General features: G+C 34.7%; 1 protein-coding gene across 4 annotated transcripts in view; it reads left to right on the forward strand.

Moving 5' to 3' along the window:
• The first annotated feature begins 1,094 nt into the window (after nt 1–1,094).
• Nucleotides 1,095–13,699, forward strand: part of LOC134537618 (mitotic checkpoint serine/threonine-protein kinase BUB1 beta-like) — a 222,425-nt gene continuing 209,820 nt past the window's right edge. The window contains exon 1 of one of the 4 annotated variants that reach the window (XM_063378288.1): nt 1,095–1,156. The gene's annotated coding sequence lies outside the window, so the exon portion shown is untranslated. Of the gene's footprint in view, nt 1,157–4,772; nt 4,917–13,699 lie in introns of those variants that run through there. The other 3 variants (XM_063378282.1, XM_063378272.1, XM_063378296.1) reach the window with 3 other exon arrangements.

Below are 13,699 nucleotides of genomic sequence, written 5' to 3' on the forward strand. Positions count from 1 at the left end.
TACATTCAAATCCTAACAACCACCACATGGGGCCTGCTCAAGGAAGTGGGGCTGATTAGGTTTTCTGCTTCGTCCAAAATCTAATAGCGTCAGAATTCATTTCTAATAATGTTTTACTAAAACGTTGCACCCAAATTTGGCCTTGAAATTTTACTCCCATCGCGCGCAAAAAAGTTTCACTAAAAAAAAAAACTTTGAATATATTTGTTGAATATAATTTCAAACACAATTATAAGTATTGAACTTATTATTGTTTAATACATATATTTTTTGCCACATAATATTAAAGCAGTGCAATCTACTTGCCATGGGAAAAAAATTATATTATTTTTTTCTCTAAGTTTTTACTTTATACTAGGCATGTTGATATCGGGAAAAAATATCGATATTTATTATATCGATATTTTCAGTAATGTCGAAGTAATATTTTGATATATCGCAAAAATATATCGATATTTCGATATATCGAGTATTACGAAAATAATTTAATATTTATTTTTAAGTTTACAACCGCAAAAAGAAATTAGACGACATTGATTTTTTGCATTTTGCTATATAAGGTTGAAGAATATAACTTTTTATACATTTTTCAATGTAATAGTAATGGAAATCTTTTGTCTGGTGCAATCACAGTCATATAGTGAAAAAATAGTTTCTATTTGTTTCACAGATGTGATGATAATGCCACAAGACGAAAGTATCAATAACTTTAAACTAACCAAAATAAACTCAATCTCGTATTAGAGATAAAAAAATTAACAAACCCAATATTTTTTGGTACAAATTATCGATATAAATGTGTATTTATATGGAATGTTGAAATTAAAAATTATTCATATGAAAATCAGTTAATCGAGAATTTTTGTGTGTCTAAATTTTTGACGTGACGTCTAACAAATCGATGAACGCCGGCTGCACGTACGAAAAAGGGTCCCGTTACGCACATTTACCTGTTCCGCTGTGTCCCGTTATGCTCATTTTGTATTGCTCTTTGTTAACCTGATCCTCCTAGCATTGCGACCGAGTCCGTGGCGTAATTCTGTTTTCATGCATTACAATGTAACATTTTCATTGCTCTTTGCTAACCCGTTCCTCCTAGCATTGCTGCAGAGTCCATGGCGCAAATATATTATTTTTGACTGCATCTTGGCGTTGGGTAAGCCATTTTTCTTCACATCATCTCTGAAACACTCCCATTCGTTTCCTACTTTTCCTATCATCGTCCTATCCTTAACAGAATAACACAGATTAGAAGAAGTTAAATAGTAAATATGTATAAAAGTTATAGTTAAAATAATCTCTTCATTAAAGTAATAAACATATTTGAATTAATGAGTGCAAATAAAAGTAAACTTATCAATTAAATTGTAAATTTCATTTTACTTTTTCTTTGTATCCATACAAAATAGTGATAATTTAATAAAAATGATTCAATTTTATTTATAAAAGTATGTAATCATTTCATCAATGTTTTGTTATGATATTGTTACGTTAATATATCGTCCATAAACCGACAACCAATTTTTTTGTTTTGGCATCGTTACTTTTCTTGTGCAGTTGAACGAATGCGTGCTGGTGCTTATTTTTAAAATGTGTTGCTAGGTTTGTTGTGTTTCCACTCGTTTTGTAGGTTTTCCCACACAAATTACATGATACACTTTTGGTCTATCTTCTTGAAAAACTACCAAACGGTAGATGCAGTTAACGACATTTGGACGGCTTTTATATAAAAAGAACCAAGCGCCATTTTTTACATTTTTGAGATATACCCATAACTGAATGCATGAAACACGTTAAATTCTTTAAAAAAATAGACCCAAGTGATATCTAGACTGTGCTGCTATTTGTGAGCACTTGAACCAACAACCATTTTGCATAGAGGTTTTCTACTTTTATTTAAACTGAACCAAGTGACATTTGGCGGTTGGTTCTGTTTAAAGAATATTTAATGTGTATTTTCTTTCTTGATTTAAAAAGAACCACGTGATATTATGGTGATTCAACAGTGATAATATTGTGAAATCAAACAGCTGCTGGATTCAATTTGTTTTTAATTCAATGTAGATTTTGAAATACTTGAGGGTACAAAATTCTGTAAGTTAATATTAGATTTGTTATTGTGTGTGTGTTTTTTTTTAACAAGATCATGATGTATATTGTCAAAAGGATCATACAAATGATGATGAAGACTGGGATGATAGTGTTCAAGATCCAGACTACACTCCACATTTAGATTCAGGCAATGAAGGTGAACATAGAGAGACCAAAGACATAGAGGAAGAGAATAAAAATAATAGTAATGTACCTGAAAAGTTAGATGGGCAAACGACTCAAAATAAGAAAGGAGGTAGACCTAAAAAGATGAGAAAACGAAAGCATGTAAGTCAAACATGCCATTCACGGAAAAATCTAAAAGACAGCATCAAACCTCATTTCGTAGTTAAAGGTACTTACTGTAGTCCCAAGAAATTCAATGATTTCAATTGCAACTACCCCAAACGATGCAAAGACAATGTTAATATTGATTCTAGAAAAAAAATTAATTTTGGGATTTAGGATTTTATGATTGCCAGACTGCTTTCATTGCTGCACATATTCAAGAGGTAAATGTTAAAAGAAAGAGGTCATCATCTAACAAACGACAATACACTAGAAAATACGAACTGGACAAAGTGAATGTCTGCAGAGAAATGTTTACTCATGCCTTGGGAGTATCAACAAAACGAGTCAACACATCACTGAACAAAATTCGCTCCGATTGTGTAACTGACAAGAGAGAAACTCAAAGAAAAGGTGTGCCTCGAATTTCTCCCGTTGAAATTCAAAAAAATTAAGGATCACATCAACAAGTTTTGTAGGTATAAATCACACTACTGTCGGCGAGTGAGTGGTGATACACAATACCTATCTACAGAACTTACAGAATCAAAAATGTATGAATTATACAGAGAGAAAACTGAAGGAAATGGAGCAGTAAGTTTTAGTTGCAACAGAATGATACTTCACAGAGATTTTAATATCAAACGGAAAAAGCTGAAAAAAGATACATGCAATGCATGTGACAGATTTCATGCAGCAATGCAAAACTGCAACAACATTGAAAAGAAAACAATTATGAATGAGTTAAATGTGCATCAGTCAGAAGCTGAAGAAGCAAGAGATGCAATGAATCGTGAGCTTAAGACTGCAAAGGAATGTGAAAATGTGGAAATGTTATGTTATGACATGGAGAAAACATTGCCTCTGCCTAGAATCCCAACAAGGGATGGGTACAAGGCACTGCTGGAAGAGATGCCCAAGAAGTGGGTTCCAGCTTGCGAAAGCATATTGTTACTCATGTCGGAAGGAATGTCACAGACATCATTTTGTGGTCTGACTCGTGTGGGGGCCAGGATAGGAATATCAAAATGGTACTAATGATGAACACATTGTTTGGTGATCCAAACTCACTGAATTCTGTGACACTTAAGTATTTAGTTTCAGGTCACACCTCCCGAATAATTCTGATTTTGGCGATGTGGAATCTGCCCTAAAACAACAGCGACTATATACTTTGGAGGACTACATAAAGGTAATGGAAGGATGCCGTAAAAAGAGAAAATTTGTTGTGACACAAATGCAGAATGACGACTTTAAAGGGACCAGTGAAATAGAGAAAGAGATCACCAACAGGAAGATTGACACAGAAGGAAATAAAATTAACTGGCTCACACTTCGTCAAATTAAATTGGAGGGATGTAAACCACAAGTTCTTCAGATGAAGACCAGCCATTCTCAAGAAACTTTCATTGATGTTTACATTAACAAAAACAAGCGACGAGGGAGACCCTCAGATGGATTTCAATCATCTAAATTAATTTCCCTGTGGCCTGAAGGAAAGCCTATAAGTAAGGAAAAGCTTAAGGGTATTAAATCTATTCGTCATCTTATACCTCAAGGAGTATGGCATTTTTATCAGAAATTTCAATCGAGTACAGAGGTTTAAGATGACATAGATGGCTTTGGGAATAACGCAGACTTCACAATGGAAGATTAATAATAAATTGCTTTGTGTTTTATGCTGAAATGTGTAAGTAAAAGTTTCTCATAACCAACTGACTTTTAAAAACATTTTTGTGATTTATTTGTCATCTCATATGGTATAAGTTATTCTTTCAGGGTATCTGGCATTTTTAACACAAAGCTTATATCCGATACATGAAGAACACTTGCCAGATTGTTTTAAGACTGATTATGTAGATTTGCAATGGGCAATTACTGAACGATGGGTATTAAGGTTTTTAAAATGGTGTATTATTTGTTTTTTTGACAACGTGACCATGGCATTCATGTTCCATTATACTTGGTTCTTTTTAAAGAAACTCTACTTTATTTTATTCAGAGAGAACCAACATCCATTTTTACTGATTAAACTATGATAGGAAGATAATTCACAATGTTGTGCATAATAATAAAGCAGCTTATTATACCTGTTAAAATATTTTACATTGATTTTTTTATGTAGATGTTTCATTATTTTTTTGACATATGGATACTTTGAACAGTCTTTTCTCAGTTGTGACTGAATGGCGCTTGGTTCCATTTATATAAAAGCCGTCCATTTTATTGGCTGTATTCTTTATTTATGAAAATATCGAATGAAAATATCGCAGAAAAATATCGATATTGATATATATCTTTGATAAAATATCGACGATATATATTAATTTATCGTATGTAAAATATCGGTATTTCGATATATCGATATGTTTCCAACATCCCTTCTTTATACTATGTTTCCTAAGTTTCCCAACTCGTGCTTTGAAATTACTGCCAAACGAACAAATGGAAACGGCGGGTACGTCTCATAACTTGAATGAAGATGTGTTGTTTGGTATGTAATTAAGTCGGCGAGTGAAAATATTTGTTTTATTAAGGTATGTTTCGTTATTTATGTAAAATTAATAGTTTAATGCAGGCCCGTTCCGGAATATGAATCGGTGTATTTAAATACTTAATACGTAGTTTTTTTAAATTCCGTTTAACAGATGCGTCATGTATAGAATTAAAGCCATTATTATTTTAATTTGAGTGGATATTACGGGTTTATAGCTAGTTTTAGTTTATATTCGGTATTTTCACTTGTGCATTGATTAAGTTATTTATTAATTATATTAACGGATCATTGAAGTTCAATTATAACAAACAATACGACTGTTTTTACATATATGCAAATAATATCCTGCCAGTGAGATGTATTTGTCGGTACAGTAATACATTTTTAATTTTGAAACCTAAACAAAGAATATGTGTTTTTAACATAAGGCCAGCCAGAATGAGAGTGCGTTTCACATTTCATGTTGAGGTGCTGCTTATGGGGGACACCATTAATATGGTTACTTAGAAATAGATAGTACGTTTTTTTTTTTTAAATTTCAAATACACGTGCTTAACTTTTAAATATCTCATCACTGTTCATACCCATTAACTTAAGTATTTTACTTCTTTGTATAATAAATGAACAATCAAGTGGGAGGAATCGAAGCATAAAATACAACAGGTAGTATGGGTTTTCTAGCCTTGCGTGCTTAGATAAAATTCTGGGAAGAAAAGTGGCTTAAATTTGCAGTTACATATAAACTACCTACAAAAAATTCCAGTAGTATCAAAAATGATAGAGTTCTTGAAAGTAAGTTAATTATCAGGCCTAAGTGAAATGTTGGTTATGTTAGGTTGATGACTTTAATAATACGTATAATAGTTAAAATTGATACAATAATTTAGATCACCAACCCTAACCAACCTTCCAGTGTAAAATACGATTTGACTTAATTCCCAGAATATGTAAATATATATATTTTTTAATTTGTAGGTAAAGATGAATGGCATTATTTGAGTGACTGGATTTTCCAAAAGATCTTGGATTGTTTGGCATAATTTTTGTTCACGTATAATGAATACAATGTAATTTTTTGTGAGGTTTTGTGATATTAAGTACAAGCAGTATTGTTTTTACCATTAAGCAATTTTGTTTTTACCATTAAGCAATTTTATTTTCTGTTGGATTGTTTATTATTGAGCCATTTATATCATTTTGGAATCTGTTATGCCCTATGAAAGTGCAAGTTAATATTTACAATAACTTTGAAAGCATGTTTGTGCAACTTTGTGTTTTGTTTTTTAGAATTTGTAATTTGTATGGTTACAAGTGGGGTTTTAAATGATAGCCCAATTAGTTTTAATCTAGCTATGTCTTTATTCACTAATTAATCTAGCTATGTCTTTTTATTCACTAATATTTACTCAAATTGTTTATACTATTTTGCTTAATTGCACTCTTAAGCTCTAGTTAAAGAAATAAGCTCAAAGTTTGTTTGGATAGGAATATTAATCTAATTATGCTACTTTTCACATATGTCACGAGTCTCAACAGTACAGTAAACTCCCTATTATCCGCGGGCGGATGATCTGCGGTGCGGATTATCCGCACATGCTACGAAACAATACAGCACATATGTAAATCCGTATTTTATTACAAGTGAGCAAATTTGAAGTCTACTGACGAGTGTATTGTGTGCAGTATACAGTAAAATGCCACAGGCGAGCCCAGTGCGAAAGCGCAGATGACTCGCGAAGCGTCTTTGCAACACATCATCGGACTGCTTCACTATTTAGAGGAACAAGACGACGATGCGCAGTTGGCTGAAAAACTTATGTTGCAAAAATTCAATCAATAACTAAGAAAATATGTTTCCAAAGCAAGAAACAAAAGCAATGACTGATTGTTTCAAAAAGTTGTTAATTTAAAGAGTTGTGCTTTTTTAGTGTCTAATGAAGTCTCTGAGTACGTACAGTATGTACTGTATCCTTGTTACGAAGTAAGTACCGAGCGCTTTTATGTTTACATCACTGAAATGTATTGTATGTTAATTATTCAGTAAAATACTAAAATATTAGTATCATTTAATAATTTTACTGTTAATTGAAACTTTTAATGTACATAAATTTGTAGATTTTGAAGTTCAAATTAATGTGTCCTTTTTGGTTTCCCCTTTTGGCTCTTTTGCGGATTATCTACGATTTTGACTATCTGTGGTGGCCTGGCCACTTAATTTCGTAGATAATCGGGAGTGTACTGTAACTTAAATGCTTAATGGTTTTTGTTTGCACACCACTGTTTCCAAATACTCGTCACTAATAAATTGCAAGCTACGTCACTTGCAAGCTGACCAGTCTCCTCTTTGCAGTCGCTTATATTCACTAACAAGAATCTCTAAACCAAACACACTCTAGAAACTGCTTGGCTGATACACTTGTATAGTCTGCTGGAGTGATTAAGGAATAATATTGTAGTTTTCTGATTGTGCTGGAAATAGATTTACTTTATCTGGGGCCTAGAAGTTCCCAGAGAGGGCATCCAAGTTCATGTGTCTGGGCTAGGAATGGTCAGAAATCTCGAAATGTGAGAATGAAACATGGCGGCACCATGTGATGGCAGTGGTGCAACAGCTGCTGAATGATGACAAACAGAAGCTGGGATTCCGGAACAGGAGTTATCGTTGGACTTTGAATGATCTACGCATCTGTACATCATATGTCTGTCAACAAGCTGAGCTATTCATGATATTCCGCACATCCACAATAATATTTTTTTCATTTGGATGCTGCCAACTGATTAGAAAGCTTAAATTTTTAAGAAAAAAAATTCTCTTGTAAAGGTTTATTTGTTTGATCATGTATGCTACCTAATCATAGTAATATTTAATGTTATAATATTAAATAAAAATATTTTAGGTTTACTGTAGGTTATTAATTACCCTTTGTGTCTTGGTCAATTTTGTTTCAAATATTAAAATTCAAAATATGTTTAAATGCAAGTTAATAACATAATATGGAAGCAGCTAAACAAATAAATAAACTTAGAACCATTTATTTATTTGGTTTGGGTGACACAAAATCAAACACATTAAACATGCAATAACATACAAACCACAATTACACAAAAACACTGTTAAAACAAACATACAATTAAAAATATACATACGGTATTAACATGTCAACACGACACACTGACAAACATATAAATGTGACAAAAAAATTTTTTTTTCTTCAATTTTTTACATCGTACCCAAAATTATGACAAGAATACAAATATATTTTTATTTTTAATGGAAAAAGCAAACTAAAATCATATATTATAATAATTTAAAAAATATTTGTTTTCAGTTTTCTTTCTGTGAACGGCTTTAGTTTCTGACTGTAAGTACAGTATTGGTACGATCGTGCTGAGAGGCAAGGCCACAATGCGTGCCAGGTACCTGAGCAGACCTTCCAGCGTAGTCTGGCCTGGTGACCCCCGCGGTGATGCACGCCTACTATCACGCACACATACCTTTAGGGATTAGGGTGGGCTGACCTCGCTACCCTCAGCGGCCTGGGAGTTTTGCAGGTACACAAAGGCCGCCGTGTGGATCGACATGAATGTACACCACTGTCCTGTGTGCTTTAGGCTTCAGGTCATTGGCGTGTTAAGGCCATTCTAGAAACATGGCCTAGGATTGTAAAGACAGCGTCGCCATCTTCCGGAGCGCTGAAGAGCTGAGAATCGAGTGAGACTGGAACTGAGAGATAGCAATACCTGCGAGTGAAGCAAAGCTGCAGACAAGCGACAGGACTGTGCATGCACAACAGACTATTGAGTGGCCTGACACTCTGTGTTGGACAGTGGTGCGTGGTAAGAGGCAAGCAGTGAGAGCCATTGTCGAGCCGAGCTCCAGTGCGGAGAGGGAACTGGGGACTGGACCAATAGAGATTGATTAATTTTGAACTAAGTTCTTGAGTGCAGTAATTTGATTGATAGTGTAGACATTATTAATAAATAAAACTGTATCAAATAATTGGGCTATCCTTTTCTCCCTACAGTTTCCCTACAGTATTATAGTTTTTAACACACGTATTTATTATGCTGTTTTCTTTTCATATTGAAAGTGTCATTTATTCTATTATTATGTTATGGAATTCTTAAGTAAATCTGGATATTAAAACTGAGCAGTCAAAAAATTATAAAAAAAAATTTAACTTAATTATAAATAGTGCAGCATTGGTAGAACACCTAATGGGTACAGAATATATTTTAGTATTACATAAAAATATAATATAGTCAAAAGGGATGTCATATGACTGAAATTTTTTGTTTATAAATCTTTATTTTTTTCTGGAAATTTTCTAGTCTATTAAGAGTCTGTAGCTGTTATTTAATTTCAGATTACAGAGCAGTATTCTAATTTGGATCTGATTTAGGTGATGAATAAATACATTGCCTTTTAATACAAAGGCAATACTTTTCAGACATTTTTGAGGTTATAATTTGTTTGTCCGTCCATCTAAAGTTAAAAGCTTGGTAAAGTTTTAGTGGAGGGTCATCTGATTGGCTGCAGGTCACGTGATTGTCAGACAAATGCCATGGATCATTGTGAGTCCAACTTAAGGATACAATATTTCAGAGACAGTAAGCACTGTGTGTCTCGAGATAAAATAAACCTTAACATCGAGTGAACACTTGCGGCATTGCACATCTTGTGCGCCATTTAGACTGGCTGTCTGGATATTTTTTTCACCACAATATAATTTCCACTTTTTCTTAAGCATCAATTTAATTGTATTAACATTTTAATTTTTTTTATACAATATTATCAAACTTGTTTTATTATCTTTTTTAAATTGGAAGGTTTGGTAAATAAAGGTATGATATTAGATCATTTCACTTCTGAATAAGGTTCAATGAATTTGTTGTTCTGGTTTTTATTTTTGGTCAGTCATTAGGTAGTCGCTGTCATTGAATTTTTGTGCAGAATTTGTAATTTCATTTGAATGTGGAATATATAATAAGTCGTTCCATACCAGATCATCCAGCCAAGATACAAATTGTCCACCCCAACATATCAGATTTTAAATGAAAATTTGTACATGGTATCTTCAGACAATTGTAAGAACCTGTATTTTTCATTGATAGAATATTGGCTTTAGTTTGGAGTTAGAAAGCCCTTCAAAGTTTTCCTCTGTTTGGTGAAAATTTTTTAATACGCAACCAAAGTGAAGCGGCACATCTTAATTCAACTTACATTTGTAATAATAGTTATTAATGTAGAATCATGAGATTCACCATACTTATTCAGAATTTTACGTAGATTTCAAATATCACCAGTAAAATTTAATTAAATACCCAAAAGTAAGTGCAATTTAAGTTAGAAGGGGAAAAAACGAATCACCAAAAATTGTAAACATCAGTTCAGTAATCTCATTTAACTTTTTCTATTAATCTTTACTATCTTGGGCTTGGTACCATTAGAAAGAGCACAAAATTTGTTACTAGCTTTTGTCATAACATTCATGTCATGTCTTACATAATTGAATACCTTGGAGCAGAACAGGCTCGTATAACATTTTGATGTATCTGTACGTTAGGTATAACTTTTTTATGTGCCGCGGTGCGATTAATTTAAGGTTAGAGTTGTCAATACATGTGTGCATCGTTCAGGATTCATATATGTAGTGTGTCATATATGGCTACGGCCACGAGGTATATTAATGTGTCTGAGATTTGCTCTGTTTCGCTTGTGGCAGTTTTGTATTGGCTTAATCTTGCCATGCTAATTTATTAATAATTTTGTGTACTTTTCCCTATACTGTTTAAATTAGTGTATAACATCTATTACGTTGTGCACATATTTCTTGTTTGCCTTTTTTCATGTGTTTGAATAAATATAACCGAACGTACCTACTTAACAAGTTTGCTAATACAGTTTTTTTTTTTCTAAAATATTATATAACACACATTTGTTGGTGCTCTGGTTCATAATAATTGTTTTGACTTCGTCGTCTTGTAGTCTGTCGGAACTCGTGCAGTCCCGGGACGCTACAGAGCAACTCATACACACACAGACCAACACACACACACACACACAGCAACTCACACACACAGCAACTCACACACACAGCAACTCACACACACAGCAACTCACACACACAGCAACTCACACACACAGCACTCACACACAAACAACTCACACACAGTGACTCACACATTAACACACACACACAGCAGATACATAGAGAGTCACACTGGCAGATACACACACTGACATTTATGTTTTATTACTAAAAAAGGATTGGGTCTAGCGACCAATGATAATGCACCGTAGATTTAACCACCCATTTTATTTAGCAATATTAGTGCTATGTACAATGTCACTCGTAATGTGCACAGTCATTACACTCACCATCTTGCCTTGGCATTGCCGCCAATTTCTACGCATGCAACAGCTCCACCTTTTACATGGTTTCCTATGATAACTGAAATGGTATCTTGGCATTAACTCTTCTACCATTCCTTGTAACATAACCCATTTCCTCCATCCTTCTTGTTGGAGGTAGTATGTTCCCTATCCCCTGATGGGTTGTGGGGCCTACTTGTATTCCTTAAACCCCTCCGTTACAGAACTCTCGCTAGGGCTTCTTCCCTTCTTCTCAAGCTGTTTGCCCATTACTCTATCCTTCAGTGTGGCCTGCTCAGGTTCCTCAGCTATTGGACTTTCCGTATGTGCATGTCGACTGTGGACGGTGTGGGTTACCTGTCATGTGACAAGTGTTTTGACTAACTTGGCTCTCCATCTTATTCTTTCTGCAGCCAATATGACCTTGGTTCCTTACATTTTCTCAACACTTCTCCTGGCTCCCACAGATTCTCTTTCTCTGGCCATCTGGCTGTTTTATGGTGCCATTTCTTTACTTTCTCCTGTTTGGTGCAAAGTAATTGGTGAATTTCATTTTGAACTATTGGCCTGGATGTCTCCATGCTTACCAGCACCCTTGTCAATAGTCCTACTAAACAATATCTAAGATGGTGATGCCTGCAGCCTTGTTATTGGCGTGTTATTGTGTTTTCAAGAGATCTCTGTAGTCGGACCCTTATGCTGTACCGTTGCGTAGTATATTTTTTCCTAATATCAGCTGCTTTCTCCGCCATCCCATTAGGTCATTGGTCTATCCAATAAAACAGCTGCCGAGCTCGTGCCCTCGTTTTCTCTGTGTCCAGGTGCCCTTCATGGACCCACTGCAATACCACTGACCTGAGTGTTTTAGGGATTGTAATTTTGTGGGATAAAAATACTATGCCCACTGCCATGTGGATGTCAGCTGCAAGTTGTAGTCTGCGACTAATTTCAGCGTGGGATCTGGGCCATTTCCTTACTAAAGAGCCCCCGATTTTCCTCGCTTATCAGTAAGTGTGCACTGACCATGTGGACTATCTATAGCATGTCGGGGTCATCAGTTGTTTCATTTAAAGGGATTGGTGCAGGGCAAAAATCGGTCATGAGTCAGAATTTGTTGGAATTTGGCTTAAGTGTCTCATAAATGCTTGTTCGTTACTACTGTAGGATCAGCCAGGACGTATATAAGATAGCGGGTTAGATTTCGCAAGTTAGTGGCAAGCGAGCTCTCATGAGGAGAGGTTGTCGAAGGGTGCAGCTCTAAGGCCTGCCATCTAGCGGGGATTGTCGTTAGGTCTTCGAAAATATCGCCTTTCTCTTTCTCTCTCTCAAGCACGGACACCCCATAGGTTTTCTTTGAAGGAAAGCAAACCGTGATAACCAGCTATTCTCCTTTCCTCCCATACTCCCCACCCCCCACCCCCACCCCCTTTTTCACCAGCCATCAACCTTTACAATTCCATTGTCCTTCATTTTTGGCAGCAGCCCTTACACGCGCAGACTTTTGTGTGTCCTGCTCAAGATGCGGTCTGACGTGACCCGATACGTGTGTCACCGTCCAGTTAGATCTATATACAGTTCCCACACAAATTATATATGTAATGTTACCAGCTTTCTTGAAACTTTGAGTAGTTGCAATGCATTTCCAGACGTCCGCTTAATGTTTACCTTAGTTAACGCTATTTATTGTGAGTATTATAAAATTCTGAAATGTTGATATTCAAATGAATTTTATTGTAGCGTTGAATAAATAGCGGTAGGCAGTCCTGTTTTCCAACTAAGCTTGATTTTCACTCTCAATATTTTCCCCTGCACTCTCGTATACAAGAGCTAATGTAAAATAACACCAAAACCGGTCAGTTATTGCAACTTAAAGTCTTTGCCTTAATATACAAACCTTCATGTTTACTTGGCAGGACATATTTTGAACACAATGTAAGTAAATATCATTCCCAAACAGTCACTATGCCAATTTTTTCCCTCAAGCATATGTCTTACTTAGCATTATATTTCTTGCTAACACAAATTTACATTTTATGATTCATATATTTTTAAGATATTTCCATAAATGCAGAATGTTTATTTAAAAAAAAATTGAATTAGGTAAGTGATTTTTCTTGCCAAATGGATTTATGTATTTTGATTGCGCTACATAGATTTCCACAATTCATCTTTAAAAAAATGGCACTTTTTTACCTGGACATACCTTTCAAAATTTTTACTCAGCTAGCCTTCCGAATTAGAAAGACGAGGTGCTTAATTAACACAGAACAATATCAATATTGTGGGGGAACTAACTAGGCACCACTTGGGTTGTCAAATGGTTATGTGGGGCTGCTTCTCACCCACACACTTTATATGTCAGTGTATATATATAAATAGGCCCCACTTCTATGGAGATAAACATACATGTAACACGTTGGGCTGTGTTAAACTGTGTAGAAAAAAAT

Source organism: Bacillus rossius, chromosome 1 (assembly GCF_032445375.1).
Source record: "Bacillus rossius redtenbacheri isolate Brsri chromosome 1, Brsri_v3, whole genome shotgun sequence".
NCBI lineage: Eukaryota > Metazoa > Arthropoda > Insecta > Phasmatodea > Bacillidae > Bacillus > Bacillus rossius.